This window comes from Lissotriton vulgaris, unplaced genomic scaffold (genome assembly GCF_964263255.1).
Source record: "Lissotriton vulgaris unplaced genomic scaffold, aLisVul1.2 SCAFFOLD_2072, whole genome shotgun sequence".
Classification (NCBI taxonomy): domain Eukaryota; kingdom Metazoa; phylum Chordata; class Amphibia; order Caudata; family Salamandridae; genus Lissotriton; species Lissotriton vulgaris.
Window position 1 is genome coordinate 125512 of NW_028244743.1, and position 17122 is coordinate 142633.

At 45.2% G+C, this 17122-nt stretch overlaps 15 non-coding genes across 15 annotated transcripts; 6 read left to right on the forward strand and 9 right to left on the reverse strand.

The window, feature by feature from the left end:
* Window positions 1-1146: 1146 nt before the first annotated feature.
* On the reverse strand, window positions 1147-1253 carry LOC147666858 (U6 spliceosomal RNA). Its single transcript, XR_015304649.1, has one exon. It is a non-coding gene; the product is annotated as a U6 spliceosomal RNA (small nuclear RNA).
* Window positions 1254-1967: 714 nt separating this feature from the next.
* On the forward strand, window positions 1968-2040 carry TRNAR-ACG (transfer RNA arginine (anticodon ACG)). Its single transcript has one exon. It is a non-coding gene; the product is annotated as a tRNA-Arg (tRNA).
* Window positions 2041-3050: 1010 nt separating this feature from the next.
* LOC147666860 (U6 spliceosomal RNA) lies at window positions 3051-3157 on the reverse strand. The gene has a single exon (XR_015304632.1). It is a non-coding gene; the product is annotated as a U6 spliceosomal RNA (small nuclear RNA).
* Window positions 3158-3871: 714 nt separating this feature from the next.
* On the forward strand, window positions 3872-3944 carry TRNAR-ACG (transfer RNA arginine (anticodon ACG)). Its single transcript has one exon. It is a non-coding gene; the product is annotated as a tRNA-Arg (tRNA).
* Window positions 3945-4964: 1020 nt separating this feature from the next.
* On the reverse strand, window positions 4965-5071 carry LOC147666862 (U6 spliceosomal RNA). The gene has a single exon (XR_015304724.1). It is a non-coding gene; the product is annotated as a U6 spliceosomal RNA (small nuclear RNA).
* A 714-nt stretch (window positions 5072-5785) lies between these two features.
* Window positions 5786-5858, forward strand: TRNAR-ACG (transfer RNA arginine (anticodon ACG)). The gene has a single exon. It is a non-coding gene; the product is annotated as a tRNA-Arg (tRNA).
* Window positions 5859-6870: 1012 nt separating this feature from the next.
* Window positions 6871-6977, reverse strand: LOC147666864 (U6 spliceosomal RNA). The gene has a single exon (XR_015304725.1). It is a non-coding gene; the product is annotated as a U6 spliceosomal RNA (small nuclear RNA).
* Window positions 6978-8776: 1799 nt separating this feature from the next.
* LOC147666865 (U6 spliceosomal RNA) lies at window positions 8777-8883 on the reverse strand. The gene has a single exon (XR_015304726.1). It is a non-coding gene; the product is annotated as a U6 spliceosomal RNA (small nuclear RNA).
* A 714-nt stretch (window positions 8884-9597) lies between these two features.
* Window positions 9598-9670, forward strand: TRNAR-ACG (transfer RNA arginine (anticodon ACG)). Its single transcript has one exon. It is a non-coding gene; the product is annotated as a tRNA-Arg (tRNA).
* Window positions 9671-10680: 1010 nt separating this feature from the next.
* On the reverse strand, window positions 10681-10787 carry LOC147666867 (U6 spliceosomal RNA). The gene has a single exon (XR_015304728.1). It is a non-coding gene; the product is annotated as a U6 spliceosomal RNA (small nuclear RNA).
* Window positions 10788-11501: 714 nt separating this feature from the next.
* Window positions 11502-11574, forward strand: TRNAR-ACG (transfer RNA arginine (anticodon ACG)). Its single transcript has one exon. It is a non-coding gene; the product is annotated as a tRNA-Arg (tRNA).
* A 1010-nt stretch (window positions 11575-12584) lies between these two features.
* On the reverse strand, window positions 12585-12691 carry LOC147666869 (U6 spliceosomal RNA). Its single transcript, XR_015304657.1, has one exon. It is a non-coding gene; the product is annotated as a U6 spliceosomal RNA (small nuclear RNA).
* A 713-nt stretch (window positions 12692-13404) lies between these two features.
* TRNAR-ACG (transfer RNA arginine (anticodon ACG)) lies at window positions 13405-13477 on the forward strand. The gene has a single exon. It is a non-coding gene; the product is annotated as a tRNA-Arg (tRNA).
* Window positions 13478-14487: 1010 nt separating this feature from the next.
* Window positions 14488-14594, reverse strand: LOC147666871 (U6 spliceosomal RNA). Its single transcript, XR_015304729.1, has one exon. It is a non-coding gene; the product is annotated as a U6 spliceosomal RNA (small nuclear RNA).
* A 1797-nt stretch (window positions 14595-16391) lies between these two features.
* On the reverse strand, window positions 16392-16498 carry LOC147666872 (U6 spliceosomal RNA). The gene has a single exon (XR_015304730.1). It is a non-coding gene; the product is annotated as a U6 spliceosomal RNA (small nuclear RNA).
* Between the last annotated feature and the right edge of the window lie 624 nt (window positions 16499-17122).

The window sequence follows — 17122 nt, forward strand, 5'->3', positions numbered from 1 at the left end:
CATACACACACTTTCTAGCCCACTTAAGGACAAAAGGATGCGTAAGTCTACATAGGGCCAGTGGCGCAATGGATAACGCGTCTGACTACGGATCAGAAGATTGTAGGTTTGACTCCTATCTGGCTCGGAAGGGTTGTAGGTCCCTGTTTGATTATATTCCTGTGGAATTTTTATTTACCTCAGACTTGTTGTAGGTTCAATATTCTCCAGCAGGACTCATCCAGCAGTTGTTCCACGGTAGAGCGCAAGTAATAGGACCACAGCTAGTTAAACGTTTCCCATTTGCTGCTGGACTCTATGTGATGGCCGTCACGTGGTGTGCTGCTTTTGTATTTCAACATGGGTCCCTGATACTCTTAATTGCGAAAAAGCTTGTTGACAAAAGTGTGTGTGCGCGAGGGTCTGTGGACGTAGGCAGGTGTGTGCACTTGAATGCTTACCCATTTACATGTGTGAGAGGAACAAACCAACTCCCTGTGGGCTGCAGGCTTACAACTGGTAGCCCCAGTAGCCAGGCAGAACCACAGGTAAGGAGAGAGAGAAAGTTGGTCCATTATTAGAGAAGGACCATAAACATCTTGCACTGCTACCTTCTTCCCCTCTCAGCCACGATCAGCCACGATCGGCCAAGACCTCTCTATTAGGGTAGAGGGTGAACATTTCTTGGACCTCAGAAACTGAGGGATGTAGACCCAATATGTCCTCCAAGCGCCTAGACACCTGGTGCCCAATCTGGCATGGTGTTTTTCAGCTTACCCGACCAATCCGGTTGCAAGGTGGACTTTAACAATACTGCTAAAAGGCACTCCCAGACATCCCTGAGGCCTTCATTTGCATAGGCCCTGCCCTTCTCTTTGTCCTGCTTCCCACAAAGCAACACAACACTGCAGCAGTATAGATTTGGGGGTGGTGAAGAATAATGACAGTGAGGCTAAAAAAGAGAAAGAAAAGTCCCAGAAGTCCTGCAGGCTTCCTTGCTAAATGCAGCTGAACATAGAGCGCACCTTCTTTACTGCAAAGCAAATACATTAAAAATGTTGAGGAGAGACTAATTGAAAAATACATATTACGGGGACAGCACTGGGACCTGCTTTATTTTTTCAATTAGTCTTGAAAACAAAAAAGATTTCTCTCCTGAAAGCTGTTAAAAATATGGAACGCTTCACGAATTTGCGTGTCATCTTTGCGCAGGGGCCATGCTAATCTTCTCTGTATCGTTCCAATTTTAGTATATGTGCTGCCGAAGCGAGCACACTTTATTGATGAACTGACAATGTTTATAAACTCTCTAAATCTACAGTCTCTAGACATAGGGTGGCCTGGCAGAGATGCTCAGATGGCCAGTACGCATTCAAATCTGAGCCAATGGTCAAAAATGTATGAAGAGTAGCAATCCATTATTCTTCACTGCATTTGTGGTCCAAGACTAAACACACCGTAAGTATGTAGATTATACCAGGTTTGCAAAGGCTCCTGGTTCGGGCTACAGACAAGGAGCATTGTGACGTCACGCTGCCTGTGGAACAGTGATATTAAAGGTGAAACAGCTGCACAGTAGGTTAGGTGAAGGGCTCTGAGAGTGGAAAGGCAGCATGCTTGGGTCCCTGGACAAGGTGAGCTTATGATAATGTGTCTGAATGTTCACCTGTGTTGTAATATTAAACCCCTTATTGTTGTAAACGCCTACTTACTAAGGAGTTCCCAAGCTCAGCCCCACACAGACCTGGAACTGATTATGTTAATGCAAACTATTTAAGAAACTGAGCCTGATCTAAAAGATTTCCTTGGATCTAGGACCATTTCGCCTAGCTTTTAGGTGCTTCCTTCTCCTAAAGTCCTTTGTAAAACTTGGGAAAACCTCACAGAACAGACTTCCAGGAGGTCAGATGGGTTTCCTTGTGCCTTCACACACACATACACACACTTTCTAGCCCACTTAAGGACAAAAGGATGAGTAAGTCTACATAGGGCCAGTGGCGCAATGGATAACGCGTCTGACTACGGATCAGAAGATTGTAGGTTCGACTCCTATCTGGCTCGGAAGGGTTGTAGGTCCCTGTTTGATTATATTCCTGTGGAATTTTTATTTACCTCAGACTTGTTGTAGGTTCAATATTCTCCAGCAGGACTCATCCAGCAGTTGTTCCACGGTAGAGCGCAAGTAATAGGACCACAGCTAGTTAAACGTTTCCCATTTGCTGCTGGACTCTATGTGATGGCCGTCACGTGGTGTGCTGCTTTTGTATTTCAACATGGGTCCCTGATACTCTTAATTGCGAAAAAGCTTGTTGACAAAAGTGTGTGTGCGCGAGGGTCTGTGGACGTAGGCAGGTGTGTGCACTTGAATGCTTACCCATTTACATGTGTGAGAGGAACAAACCAACTCCCTGTGGGCTGGAGGCTTACAACTGGTAGCCCCAGTAGCCAGGCTGAACCACAGGTAAGGAGAGAGAGAAAGTTGGTCCATTATTAGAGAAGGACCATAAGCATCTTGCACTGCTACCTTCTTCCCCTCTCAGCCACGATCGGCCAAGACCTCTCTATTAGGGTAGAGGGTGAACATTTCTTGGACCTCGGAAACTGAGGGATGTAGACCCAATATGTCCTCCAAGCGCCTAGACACCTGGTGCCCAATCTGGCATGGTGTTTTTCAGCTTACCCGACCAATCCGGTTGCAAGGTGGACTTTAACAATACTGCTAAAAAGGCACTCCCAGACATCCCTGAGGCCTTCATTTGCATAGGCCCTGCCCTTCTCTTTGTCCTGCTTCCCACAAAGCAACACAACACTGCAGCAGTATAGATTTGGGGGTGGTGAAGAATAATGACAGTGAGGCTAAAAAAGAGAAAGAAAAGTCCCAGAAGTCCTGCAGGCTTCCTTGCTAAATGCAGCTGAACATAGAGCGCACCTTCTTTACTGCAAAGCAAATACATTAAAAATGTTGAGGAGAGACTAATTGAAAAATACATATTACGGGGACAGCACTGGGACCTGCTTTATTTTTTCAATTAGTCTTGAAAACAAAAAAGATTTCTCTCCTGAAAGCTGTTAAAAATATGGAACGCTTCACGAATTTGCGTGTCATCCTTGCGCAGGGGCCATGCTAATCTTCTCTGTATCGTTCCAATTTTTGTATATGTGCTGCCGAAGCGAGCACACTTTATTGATGAACTGACAATGTTTATAAACTCTCTAAATCTACAGTCTCTAGACATAGGGTGGCCTGGCAGAGATGCTCAGATGGCCAGTACGCATTCAAATCTGAGCCAATGGTCAAAAATGTATGAAGAGTAGCAATCCATTATTCTTCACTGCATTTGTGGTCCAAGACTAAACACACCGTAAGTATGTAGATGATACCAGGTTTGCAAAGGCTCCTGGGTCGGGCTACAGACAAGGAGCATTGTGACGTCACGTTGCCTGTGGAACAGTGATATTAAAAGTGAAAAAGCTGCACAGTAGGTTAGGTGAAGGGCTCTGAGAGTGGAAAGGCAGCATGCTTGGGTCCCTGGACAAGGTGAGCTTATGATAATGTGTCTGAATGTTCACCTGTGTTGTAATATTAAACCCCTTATTGTTGTAAACGCCTACTTACTAAGGAGTTCTCAAGCTCAGCCCCACACAGACCTGGAACTGATTATGTTAATGCAAACTATTTAAGAAACTGAGCCTGATCTAAAAGATTTCCTTGGATCTAGGACCATTTCGCCTAGCTTTTAGGTGCTTCCTTCTCCTAAAGTCCTTTGTAAAACTTGGGAAAACCTCACAGAACAGACTTCCAGGAGGTCAGATGGGTTTCCTTGTGCCTTCACACACACATACACACACTTTCTAGCCCACTTAAGGACAAAAGGATGCGTAAGTTTACATAGGGCCAGTGGCGCAATGGATAACGCGTCTGACTACGGATCAGAAGATTGTAGGTTCGACTCCTATCTGGCTCGGAAGGGTTGTAGGTCCCTGTTTGATTATATTCCTGTGGAATTTTTATTTACCTCAGACTTGTTGTAGGTTCAATATTCTCCAGCAGGACTCATCCAGCAGTTGTTCCACGGTAGAGCGCAAGTAATAGGACCACAGCTAGTTAAACGTTTCCCATTTGCTGCTGGACTCTATGTGATGGCCGTCACGTGGTGTGCTGCTTTTGTATTTCAACATGGGTCCCTGATACTCTTAATTGCGAAAAAGCTTGTTGACAAAAGTGTGTGTGCGCGAGGGTCTGTGGACGTAGGCAGGTGTGTGCACTTGAATGCTTACCCATTTACATGTGTGAGAGGAACAAACCAACTCCCTGTGGGCTGCAGGCTTACAACTGGTAGCCCCAGTAGCCAGGCAGAACCACAGGTAAGGAGAGAGAGAAAGTTGGTCCATTATTAGAGAAGGACCATAAGCATCTTGCACTGCTACCTTCTTCCCCTCTCAGCCACGATCAGCCACGATCGGCCAAGACCTCTCTATTAGGGTAGAGGGTGAACATTTCTTGGACCTCAGAAACTGAGGGATGTAGACCCAATATGTCCTCCAAGCACCTAGACACCTGGTGCCCAATCTGGCATGGTGTTTTTCAGCTTACCCGACCAATCCGGTTGCAAGGTGGACTTTAACAATACTGCTAAAAAGGCACTCCCAGACATCCCTGAGGCCTTCATTTGCATAGGCCCTGCCCTTCTCTTTGTCCTGCTTCCCACAAAGCAACACAACACTGCAGCAGTATAGATTTGGGGGTGGTGAAGAATAATGACAGTGAGGCTAAAAAAGAGAAAGAAAAGTCCCAGAAGTCCTGCAGGCTTCCTTGCTAAATGCAGCTGAACATAGAGCGCACCTTCTTTACTGCAAAGCAAATACATTAAAAATGTTGAGGAGAGACTAATTGAAAAATACATATTACGGGGACAGCACTGGGACCTGCTTTATTTTTTCAATTAGTCTTGAAAACAAAAAAGATTTCTCTCCTGAAAGCTGTTAAAAATATGGAACGCTTCACGAATTTGCGTGTCATCCTTGCGCAGGGGCCATGCTAATCTTCTCTGTATCGTTCCAATTTTAGTATATGTGCTGCCGAAGCGAGCACACTTTATTGATGAACTGACAATGTTTATAAACTCTCTAAATCTACAGTCTCTAGACATAGGGTGGCCTGGCAGAGATGCTCAGATGGCCAGTACGCATTCAAATCTGAGCCAATGGTCAAAAATGTATGAAGAGTAGCAATCCATTATTCTTCACTGCATTTGTGGTCCAAGACTAAACACACCGTAAGTATGTAGATTATACCAGGTTTGCAAAGGCTCCTGGTTCGGGCTACAGACAAGGAGCATTGTGACGTCACGCTGCCTGTGGAACAGTGATATTAAAGGTGAAACAGCTGCACAGTAGGTTAGGTGAAGGGCTCTGAGAGTGGAAAGGCAGCATGCTTGGGTCCCTGGACAAGGTGAGCTTATGATAATGTGTCTGAATGTTCACCTGTGTTGTAATATTAAACCCCTTATTGTTGTAAACGCCTACTTACTAAGGAGTTCCCAAGCTCAGCCCCACACAGACCTGGAACTGATTATGTTAATGCAAACTATTTAAGAAACTGAGCCTGATCTAAAAGATTTCCTTGGATCTAGGACCATTTCGCCTAGCTTTTAGGTGCTTCCTTCTCCTAAAGTCCTTTGTAAAACTTGGGAAAACCTCACAGAACAGACTTCCAGGAGGTCAGATGGGTTTCCTTGTGCCTTCACACACACATACACACACTTTCTAGCCCACTTAAGGACAAAAGGATGCGTAAGTCTACATAGGGCCAGTGGCGCAATGGATAACGCGTCTGACTACGGATCAGAAGATTGTAGGTTCGACTCCTATCTGGCTCGGAAGGGTTGTAGGTCCCTGTTTGATTATATTCCTGTGGAATTTTTATTTACCTCAGACTTGTTGTAGGTTCAATATTCTCCAGCAGGACTCATCCAGCAGTTGTTCCACGGTAGAGCGCAAGTAATAGGACCACAGCTAGTTAAACGTTTCCCATTTGCTGCTGGACTCTATGTGATGGCCGTCACGTGGTGTGCTGCTTTTGTATTTCAACATGGGTCCCTGATACTCTTAATTGCGAAAAAGCTTGTTGACAAAAGTGTGTGTGCGCGAGGGTCTGTGGACGTAGGCAGGTGTGTGCACTTGAATGCTTACCCATTTACATGTGTGAGAGGAACAAACCAACTCCCTGTGGGCTGCAGGCTTACAACTGGTAGCCCCCCAGTAGCCAGGCAGAACCACAGGTAAGGAGAGAGAGAAAGTTGGTCCATTATTAGAGAAAGACCATAAGCATCTTGCGCTGCAACCTTCTTCCCTTCTCAGCCACGATCGGCCAAGACCTCTCTATTAGGGTAGAGGGTGAACATTTCTTGGACCTCAGAAACTGAGGGATGTAGACCCAATATGTCCTCCAAGCGCCTAGAGACCTGGTGCCCAATCTGGCATGGTGTTTTTCAGCTTACCCGACCAATCCGGTTGCAAGGTGGACTTTAACAATACTGCTAAAAAGGCACTCCCAGACATCCCTGAGGCCTTCATTTGCATAGGCCCTGCCCTTCTCTTTGTCCTGCTTCCCACAAAGCAACACAACACTGCAGCAGTATAGATTTGGGGGTGGTGAAGAATAATGACAGTGAGGCTAAAAAAGAGAAAGAAAAGTCCCAGAAGTCCTGCAGGCTTCCTTGCTAAATGCAGCTGAACATAGAGCGCACCTTCTTTACTGCAAAGCAAATACATTAAAAATGTTGAGGAGAGACTAATTGAAAAATACATATTACGGGGACAGCACTGGGACCTGCTTTATTTTTTCAATTAGTCTTGAAAACAAAAAAGATTTCTCTCCTGAAAGCTGTTAAAAATATGGAACGCTTCACGAATTTGCGTGTCATCCTTGCGCAGGGGCCATGCTAATCTTCTCTGTATCGTTCCAATTTTAGTATATGTGCTGCCGAAGCGAGCACACTTTATTGATGAACTGACAATGTTTATAAACTCTCTAAATCTACAGTCTCTAGACATAGGGTGGCCTGGCAGAGATGCTCAGATGGCCAGTACGCATTCAAATCTGAGCCAATGGTCAAAAATGTATGAAGAGTAGCAATCCATTATTCTTCACTGCATTTGTGGTCCAAGACTAAACACACCGTAAGTATGTAGATTATACCAGGTTTGCAAAGGCTCCTGGGTCGGGCTACAGACAAGGAGCATTGTGACGTCACGCTGCCTGTGGAACAGTGATATTAAAGGTGAAACAGCTGCACAGTAGGTTAGGTGAAGGGCTCTGAGAGTGGAAAGGCAGCATGCTTGGGTCCCTGGACAAGGTGAGCTTATGATAATGTGTCTGAATGTTCACCTGTGTTGTAATATTAAACCCCTTATTGTTGTAAACGCCTACTTACTAAGGAGTTCCCAAGCTCAGCCCCACACAGACCTGGAACTGATTATGTTAATGCAAACTATTTAAGAAACTGAGCCTGATCTAAAAGATTTCCTTGGATCTAGGACCATTTCGCCTAGCTTTTAGGTGCTTCCTTCTCCTAAAGTCCTTTGTAAAACTTGGGAAAACCTCACAGAACAGACTTCCAGGAGGTCAGATGGGTTTCCTTGTGCCTTCACACACACATACACACACTTTCTAGCCCACTTAAGGACAAAAGGATGCGAAAGTCTACATAGGGCCAGTGGCGCAATGGATAAAGCGTCTGACTACGGATCAGAAGATTGTAGGTTCGACTCCTATCTGGCTCGGAAGGGTTGTAGGTCCCTGTTTGATTATATTCCTGTGGAATTTTTATTTACCTCAGACTTGTTGTAGGTTCAATATTCTCCAGCAGGACTCATCCAGCAGTTGTTCCACGGTAGAGCGCAAGTAATAGGACCACAGCTAGTTAAACGTTTCCCATTTGCTGCTGGACTCTATGTGATGGCCGTCACGTGGTGTGCTGCTTTTGTATTTCAACATGGGTCCCTGATACTCTTAATTGCGAAAAAGCTTGTTGACAAAAGTGTGTGCGCGCGAGGGTCTGTGGACGTAGGCAGGTGTGTGCACTTGAATGCTTACCCATTTACATGTGTGAGAGGAACAAACCAACTCCCTGTGGGCTGCAGGCTTACAACTGGTAGCCCCCCAGTAGCCAGGCAGAACCACAGGTAAGGAGAGAGAGAAAGTTGGTCCATTATTAGAGAAGGACCATAAGCATCTTGCGCTGCAACCTTCTTCCCTTCTCAGCCACGATCGGCCAAGACCTCTCTATTAGGGTAGAGGGTGAACATTTCTTGGACCTCAGAAACTGAGGGATGTAGACCCAATATGTCCTCCAAGCGCCTAGAGACCTGGTGCTCAATCTGGCATGGTGTTTTTCAGCTTACCCGACCAATCCGGTTGCAAGGTGGACTTTAACAATACTGCTAAAAAGGCACTCCCAGACATCCCTGAGGCCTTCATTTGCATAGGCCCTGCCCTTCTCTTTGTCCTGCTTCCCACAAAGCAACACAACACTGCAGCAGTATAGATTTGGGGGTGGTGAAGAATAATGACAGTGAGGCTAAAAAAGAGAAAGAAAAGTCCCAGAAGTCCTGCAGGCTTCCTTGCTAAATGCAGCTGAACATAGAGCGCACCTTCTTTACTGCAAAGCAAATACATTAAAAATGTTGAGGAGAGACTAATTGAAAAATACATATTACGGGGACAGCACTGGGACCTGCTTTATTTTTTCAATTAGTCTTGAAAACAAAAAAGATTTCTCTCCTGAAAGCTGTTAAAAATATGGAACGCTTCACGAATTTGCGTGTCATCCTTGCGCAGGGGCCATGCTAATCTTCTCTGTATCGTTCCAATTTTAGTATATGTGCTGCCGAAGCGAGCACACTTTATTGATGAACTGACAATGTTTATAAACTCTCTAAATCTACAGTCTCTAGACATAGGGTGGCCTGGCAGAGATGCTCAGATGGCCAGTACGCATTCAAATCTGAGCCAATGGTCAAAAATGTATGAAGAGTAGCAATCCATTATTCTTCACTGCATTTGTGGTCCAAGACTAAACACACCGTAAGTATGTAGATTATACCAGGTTTGCAAAGGCTCCTGGGTCGGGCTACAGACAAGGAGCATTGTGACGTCACGTTGCCTGTGGAACAGTGATATTAAAGGTGAAACAGCTGCACAGTAGGTTAGGTGAAGGGCTCTGAGAGTGGAAAGGCAGCATGCTTGGGTCCCTGGACAAGGTGAGCTTATGATAATGTGTCTGAATGTTCACCTGTGTTGTAATATTAAACCCCTTATTGTTGTAAACGCCTACTTACTAAGGAGTTCTCAAGCTCAGCCCCACACAGACCTGGAACTGATTATGTTAATGCAAACTATTTAAGAAACTGAGCCTGATCTAAAAGATTTCCTTGGATCTAGGACCATTTCGCCTAGCTTTTAGGTGCTTCCTTCTCCTAAAGTCCTTTGTAAAACTTGGGAAAACCTCACAGAACAGACTTCCAGGAGGTCAGATGGGTTTCCTTGTGCCTTCACACACACATACACACACTTTCTAGCCCACTTAAGGACAAAAGGATGCGTAAGTCTACATAGGGCCAGTGGCGCAATGGATAACGCGTCTGACTACGGATCAGAAGATTGTAGGTTCGACTCCTATCTGGCTCGGAAGGGTTGTAGGTCCCTGTTTGATTATATTCCTGTGGAATTTTTATTTACCTCAGACTTGTTGTAGGTTCAATATTCTCCAGCAGGACTCATCCAGCAGTTGTTCCACGGTAGAGCGCAAGTAATAGGACCACAGCTAGTTAAACGTTTCCCATTTGCTGCTGGACTCTATGTGATGGCCGTCACGTGGTGTGCTGCTTTTGTATTTCAACATGGGTCCCTGATACTCTTAATTGCGAAAAAGCTTGTTGACAAAAGTGTGTGTGCGCGAGGGTCTGTGGACGTAGGCAGGTGTGTGCACTTGAATGCTTACCCATTTACATGTGTGAGAGGAACAAACCAACTCCCTGTGGGCTGCAGGCTTACAACTGGTAGCCCCAGTAGCCAGGCAGAACCACAGGTAAGGAGAGAGAGAAAGTTGGTCCATTATTAGAGAAGGACCATAAGCATCTTGCACTGCTACCTTCTTCCCCTCTCAGCCACGATCGGCCAAGACCTCTCTATTAGGGTAGAGGGTGAACATTTCTTGGACCTCAGAAACTGAGGGATGTAGACCCAATATGTCCTCCAAGCGCCTAGACACCTGGTGCCCAATCTGGCATGGTGTTTTTCAGCTTACCCGACCAATCCGGTTGCAAGGTGGACTTTAACAATACTGCTAAAAAGGCACTCCCAGACATCCCTGAGGCCTTCATTTGCATAGGCCCTGCCCTTCTCTTTGTCCTGCTTCCCACAAAGCAACACAACACTGCAGCAGTATAGATTTGGGGGTGGTGAAGAATAATGACAGTGAGGCTAAAAAAGAGAAAGAAAAGTCCCAGAAGTCCTGCAGGCTTCCTTGCTAAATGCAGCTGAACATAGAGCGCACCTTCTTTACTGCAAAGCAAATACATTAAAAATGTTGAGGAGAGACTAATTGAAAAATACATATTACGGGGACAGCACTGGGACCTGCTTTATTTTTTCAATTAGTCTTGAAAACAAAAAAGATTTCTCTCCTGTACGCTGTTAAAAATATGGAACGCTTCACGAATTTGCGTGTCATCCTTGCGCAGGGGCCATGCTAATCTTCTCTGTATCGTTCCAATTTTAGTATATGTGCTGCCGAAGCGAGCACACTTTATTGATGAACTGACAATGTTTATAAACTCTCTAAATCTACAGTCTCTAGACATAGGGTGGCCTGGCAGAGATGCTCAGATGGCCAGTACGCATTCAAATCTGAGCCAATGGTCAAAAATGTATGAAGAGTAGCAATCCATTATTCTTCACTGCATTTGTGGTCCAAGACTAAACACACCGTAAGTATGTAGATTATACCAGGTTTGCAAAGGCTCCTGGTTCGGGCTACAGACAAGGAGCATTGTGACGTCACGCTGCCTGTGGAACAGTGATATTAAAGGTGAAACAGCTGCACAGCAGGTTAGGTGAAGGGCTCTGAGAGTGGAAAGGCAGCATGCTTGGGTCCCTGGACAAGGTGAGCTTATGATAATGTGTCTGAATGTTCACCTGTGTTGTAATATTAAACCCCTTATTGTTGTAAACGCCTACTTACTAAGGAGTTCCCAAGCTCAGCCCCACACAGACCTGGAACTGATTATGTTAATGCAAACTATTTAAGAAACTGAGCCTGATCTAAAAGATTTCCTTGGATCTAGGACCATTTCGCCTAGCTTTTAGGTGCTTCCTTCTCCTAAAGTCCTTTGTAAAACTTGGGAAAACCTCACAGAACAGACTTCCAGGAGGTCAGATGGGTTTCCTTGTGCCTTCACACACACATACACACACTTTCTAGCCCACTTAAGGACAAAAGGATGCGTAAGTCTACATAGGGCCAGTGGCGCAATGGATAACGCGTCTGACTACGGATCAGAAGATTGTAGGTTCGACTCCTATCTGGCTCGGAAGGGTTGTAGGTCCCTGTTTGATTATATTCCTGTGGAATTTTTATTTACCTCAGACTTGTTGTAGGTTCAATATTCTCCAGCAGGACTCATCCAGCAGTTGTTCCACGGTAGAGCGCAAGTAATAGGACCACAGCTAGTTAAACGTTTCCCATTTGCTGCTGGACTCTATGTGATGGCCGTCACGTGGTGTGCTGCTTTTGTATTTCAACATGGGTCCCTGATACTCTTAATTGCGAAAAAGCTTGTTGACAAAAGTGTGTGTGCGCGAGGGTCTGTGGACGTAGGCAGGTGTGTGCACTTGAATGCTTACCCATTTACATGTGTGAGAGGAACAAACCAACTCCCTGTGGGCTGCAGGCTTACAACTGGTAGCCCCAGTAGCCAGGCAGAACCACAGGTAAGGAGAGAGAGAAAGTTGGTCCATTATTAGAGAAGGACCATAAGCATCTTGCGCTGCAACCTTCTTACCTTCTCAGCCACGATCGGCCAAGACCTCTCTATTAGGGTAGAGGGTGAACATTTCTTGGACCTCAGAAACTGAGGGATGTAGACCCAATATGTCCTCCAAGCGCCTAGAGACCTGGTGCCCAATCTGGCATGGTGTTTTTCAGCTTACCCGACCAATCCGGTTGCAAGGTGGACTTTAACAATACTGCTAAAAAGGCACTCCCAGACATCCCTGAGGCCTTCATTTGCATAGGCCCTGCCCTTCTCTTTGTCCTGCTTCCCACAAAGCAACACAACACTGCAGCAGTATAGATTTGGGGGTGGTGAAGAATAATGACAGTGAGGCTAAAAAAGAGAAAGAAAAGTCCCAGAAGTCCTGCAGGCTTCCTTGCTAAATGCAGCTGAACATAGAGCGCACCTTCTTTACTGCAAAGCAAATACATTAAAAATGTTGAGGAGAGACTAATTGAAAAATACATATTACGGGGACAGCACTGGGACATGCTTTATTTTTTCAATTAGTCTTGAAAACAAAAAAGATTTCTCTCCTAAAAGCTGTTAAAAATATGGAACGCTTCACGAATTTGCGTGTCATCCTTGCGCAGGGGCCATGCTAATCTTCTCTGTATCGTTCCAATTTTAGTATATGTGCTGCCGAAGCGACCACACTTTATTGATGAACTGACAATGTTTATAAACTCTCTAAATCTACAGTCTCTAGACATAGGGTGGCCTGGCAGAGATGCTCAGATGGCCAGTACGCATTCAAATCTGAGCCAATGGTCAAAAATGTATGAAGACTAGCAATCCATTATTCTTCACTGCATTTGTGGTCCAAGACTAAACACACCGTAAGTATGTAGATTATACCAGGTTTGCAAAGGCTCCTGGTTCGGGCTACAGACAAGGAGCATTGGACGTCACGCTGCCTGTGGAACAGTGATATTAAAGGTGAAACAGCTGCACAGTAGGTTAGGTGAAGGGCTCTGAGAGTGGAAAGGCAGCATGCTTGGGTCCCTGGACAAGGTGAGCTTATGATAATGTGTCTGAATGTTCACCTGTGTTGTAATATTAAACCCCTTATTGTTGTAAATGCCTACTTACTAAGGAGTTCCCAAGCTCAGCCCCACACAGACCTGGAACTGATTATGTTAATGCAAACTATTTAAGAAACTGAGCCTGATCTAAAAGATTTCCTTGGATCTAGGACCATTTCGCCTAGCTTTTAGGTGCTTCCTTCTCCTAAAGTCCTTTGTAAAACTTGGGAAAACCTCACAGAACAGACTTCCAGGAGGTCAGATGGGTTTCCTTGTGCCTTCACACACACATACACACACTTTCTAGCCCACTTAAGGACAAAAGGATGCGTAAGTCTACATAGGGCCAGTGGCGCAATGGATAACGCGTCTGACTACGGATCAGAAGATTGTAGGTTCGACTCCTATCTGGCTCGGAAGGGTTGTAGGTCCCTGTTTGATTATATTCCTGTGGAATTTTTATTTACCTCAGACTTGTTGTAGGTTCAATATTCTCCAGCAGGACTCATCCAGCAGTTGTTCCACGGTAGAGCGCAAGTAATAGGACCACAGCTAGTTAAACGTTTCCCATTTGCTGCTGGACTCTATGTGATGGCCGTCACGTGGTGTGCTGCTTTTGTATTTCAACATGGGTCCCTGATACTCTTAATTGCGAAAAAGCTTGTTGACAAAAGTGTGTGTGCGCGAGGGTCAGTGGACGTAGGCAGGTGTGTGCACTTGAATGCTTACCCATTTACATGTGTGAGAGGAACAAACCAACTCCCTGTGGGCTGCAGGCTTACAACTGGTAGCCCCAGTAGCCAGGCAGAACCACAGGTAAGGAGAGAGAGAAAGTTGGTCCATTATTAGAGAAGGACCATAAGCATCTTGCGCTGCAACCTTCTTCCCTTCTCAGCCACGATCGGCCAAGACCTCTCTATTAGGGTAGAGGGTGAACATTTCTTGGACCTCAGAAACTGAGGGATGTAGACCCAATATGTCCTCCAAGCGCCTAGAGACCTGGTGCCCAATCTGGCATGGTGTTTTTCAGCTTACCCGACCAATCCGGTTGCAAGGTGGACTTTAACAATACTGCTAAAAAGGCACTCCCAGACATCCCTGAGGCCTTCATTTGCATAGGCCCTGCCCTTCTCTTTGTCCTGCTTCCCACAAAGCAACACAACACTGCAGCAGTATAGATTTGGGGGTGGTGAAGAATAATGACAGTGAGGCTAAAAAAGAGAAAGAAAAGTCCCAGAAGTCCTGCAGGCTTCCTTGCTAAATGCAGCTGAACATAGAGCGCACCTTCTTTACTGCAAAGCAAATACATTAAAAATGTTGAGGAGAGACTAATTGAAAAATACATATTACGGGGACAGCACTGGGACCTGCTTTATTTTTTCAATTAGTCTTGAAAACAAAAAAGATTTCTCTCCTAAAAGCTGTTAAAAATATGGAACGCTTCACGAATTTGCGTGTCATCCTTGCGCAGGGGCCATGCTAATCTTCTCTGTATCGTTCCAATTTTAGTATATGTGCTGCCGAAGCGAGCACACTTTATTGATGAACTGACAATGTTTATAAACTCTCTAAATCTACAGTCTCTAGACATAGGGTGGCCTGGCAGAGATGCTCAGATGGCCAGTACGCATTCAAATCTGAGCCAATGGTCAAAAATGTATGAAGAGTAGCAATCCATTATTCTTCACTGCATTTGTGGTCCAAGACTAAACACACCGTAAGTATGTAGATTATACCAGGTTTGCAAAGGCTCCTGGTTCGGGCTACAGACAAGGAGCATTGTGACGTCACGCTGCCTGTGGAACAGTGATATTAAAGGTGAAACAGCTGCACAGTAGGTTAGGTGAAGGGCTCTGAGAGTGGAAAGGCAGCATGCTTGGGTCCCTGGACAAGGTGAGCTTATGATAATGTGTCTGAATGTTCACCTGTGTTGTAATATTAAACCCCTAATTGTTGTAAACGCCTACTTACTAAGGAGTTCCCAAGCTCAGCCCCACACAGACCTGGAACTGATTATGTTAATGCAAACTATTTAAGAAACTGAGCCTGATCTAAAAGATTTCCTTGGATCTAGGACCATTTCGCCTAGCTTTTAGGTGCTTCCTTCTCCTAAAGTCCTTTGTAAAACTTGGGAAAACCTCACAGAACAGACTTCCAGGAGGTCAGATGGGTTTCCTTGTGCCTTCACACACACATACACACACTTTCTAGCCCACTTAAGGACAAAAGGATGCGTAAGTCTACATAGGGCCAGTGGCGCAATGGATAACGCGTCTGACTACGGATCAGAAAATTGTAGGTTCGACTCCTATCTGGCTCGGAAGGGTTGTAGGTCCCTGTTTGATTATATTCCTGTGGAATTTTTATTTACCTCAGACTTGTTGTAGGTTCAATATTCTCCAGCAGGACTCATCCAGCAGTTGTTCCACGGTAGAGCACGAGTAATAGGACCACAGCTAGTTAAACGTTTCCCATTTGCTGCTGGACTCTATGTGATGGCCGTCACGTGGTGTGCTGCTTTTGTATTTCAGCATGGGTCCCTGATACTCTTAATTGCGAAAAAGCTTGTTGACAAAAGTGTGTGTGCGCGAGGGTCTGTGGACGTAGGCAGGTGTGTGCACTTGAATGCTTACCCATTTACATGTGTGAGAGGAACAAACCAACTCCCTGTGGGCTGCAGGCTTACAACTGGTAGCCCCAGTAGCCAGGCAGAACCACAGGTAAGGAGAGAGAGAAAGTTGGTCCATTATTAGAGAAGGACCATAAGCATCTTGCGCTGCAACCTTCTTCCCTTCTCAGCCACGATCGGCCAAGACCTCTCTATTAGGGTAGAGGGTGAACATTTCTTGGACCTCAGAAACTGAGGGATGTAGACCCAATATGTCCTCCAAGCGCCTAGAGACCTGGTGCCCAATCTGGCATGGTGTTTTTCAGCTTACCCGACCAATCCGGTTGCAAGGTGGACTTTAACAATACTGCTAAAAAGGCACTCCCAGACATCCCTGAGGCCTTCATTTGCATAGGCCCTGCCCTTCTCTTTGTCCTGCTTCCCACAAAGCAACACAACACTGCAGCAGTATAGATTTGGGGGTGGTGAAGAATAATGACAGTGAGGCTAAAAAAGAGAAAGAAAAGTCCCAGAAGTCCTGCAGGCTTCCTTGCTAAATGCAGCTGAACATAGAGCGCACCTTCTTTACTGCAAAGCAAATACATTAAAAATGTTGAGGAGAGACTAATTGAAAAATACATATTACGGGGACAGCACTGGGACCTGCTTTATTTTTTCAATTAGTCTTGAAAACAAAAAAGATTTCTCTCCTAAAAGCTGTTAAAAATATGGAACGCTTCACGAATTTGCGTGTCATCCTTGCGCAGGGGCCATGCTAATCTTCTCTGTATCGTTCCAATTTTAGTATATGTGCTGCCGAAGCGAGCACACTTTATTGATGAACTGACAATGTTTATAAACTCTCTAAATCTACAGTCTCTAGACATAGGGTGGCCTGGCAGAGATGCTCAGATGGCCAGTACGCATTCAAATCTGAGCCAATGGTCAAAAATGTATGAAGAGTAGCAATCCATTATTCTTCACTGCATTTGTGCTCCAAGACTAAACACACCGTAAGTATGTAGATTATACCAGGTTTGCAAAGGCTCCTGGTTCGGGCTACAGACAAGGAGCATTGTGACGTCACGCTGCCTGTGGAACAGTGATATTAAAGGTGAAACAGCTGCACAGTAGGTTAGGTGAAGGGCTCTGAGAGTGGAAAGGCAGCATGCTTGGGTCCCTGGACAAGGTGAGCTTATGATAATGTGTCTGAATGTTCACCTGTGTTGTAATATTAAACCCCTTATTGTTGTAAACGCCTACTTACTAAGGAGTTCCCAAGCTCAGCCCCACACAGACCTGGAACTGATTATGTTAATGCAAACTATTTAAGAAACTGAGCCTGATCTAAAAGATTTCCTTGGATCTAGGACCATTTCGCCTAGCTTTTAGGTGCTTCCTTCTCCTAAAGTCCTTTGTAAAACTTGGGAAAACCTCACAGAACAGACTTCCA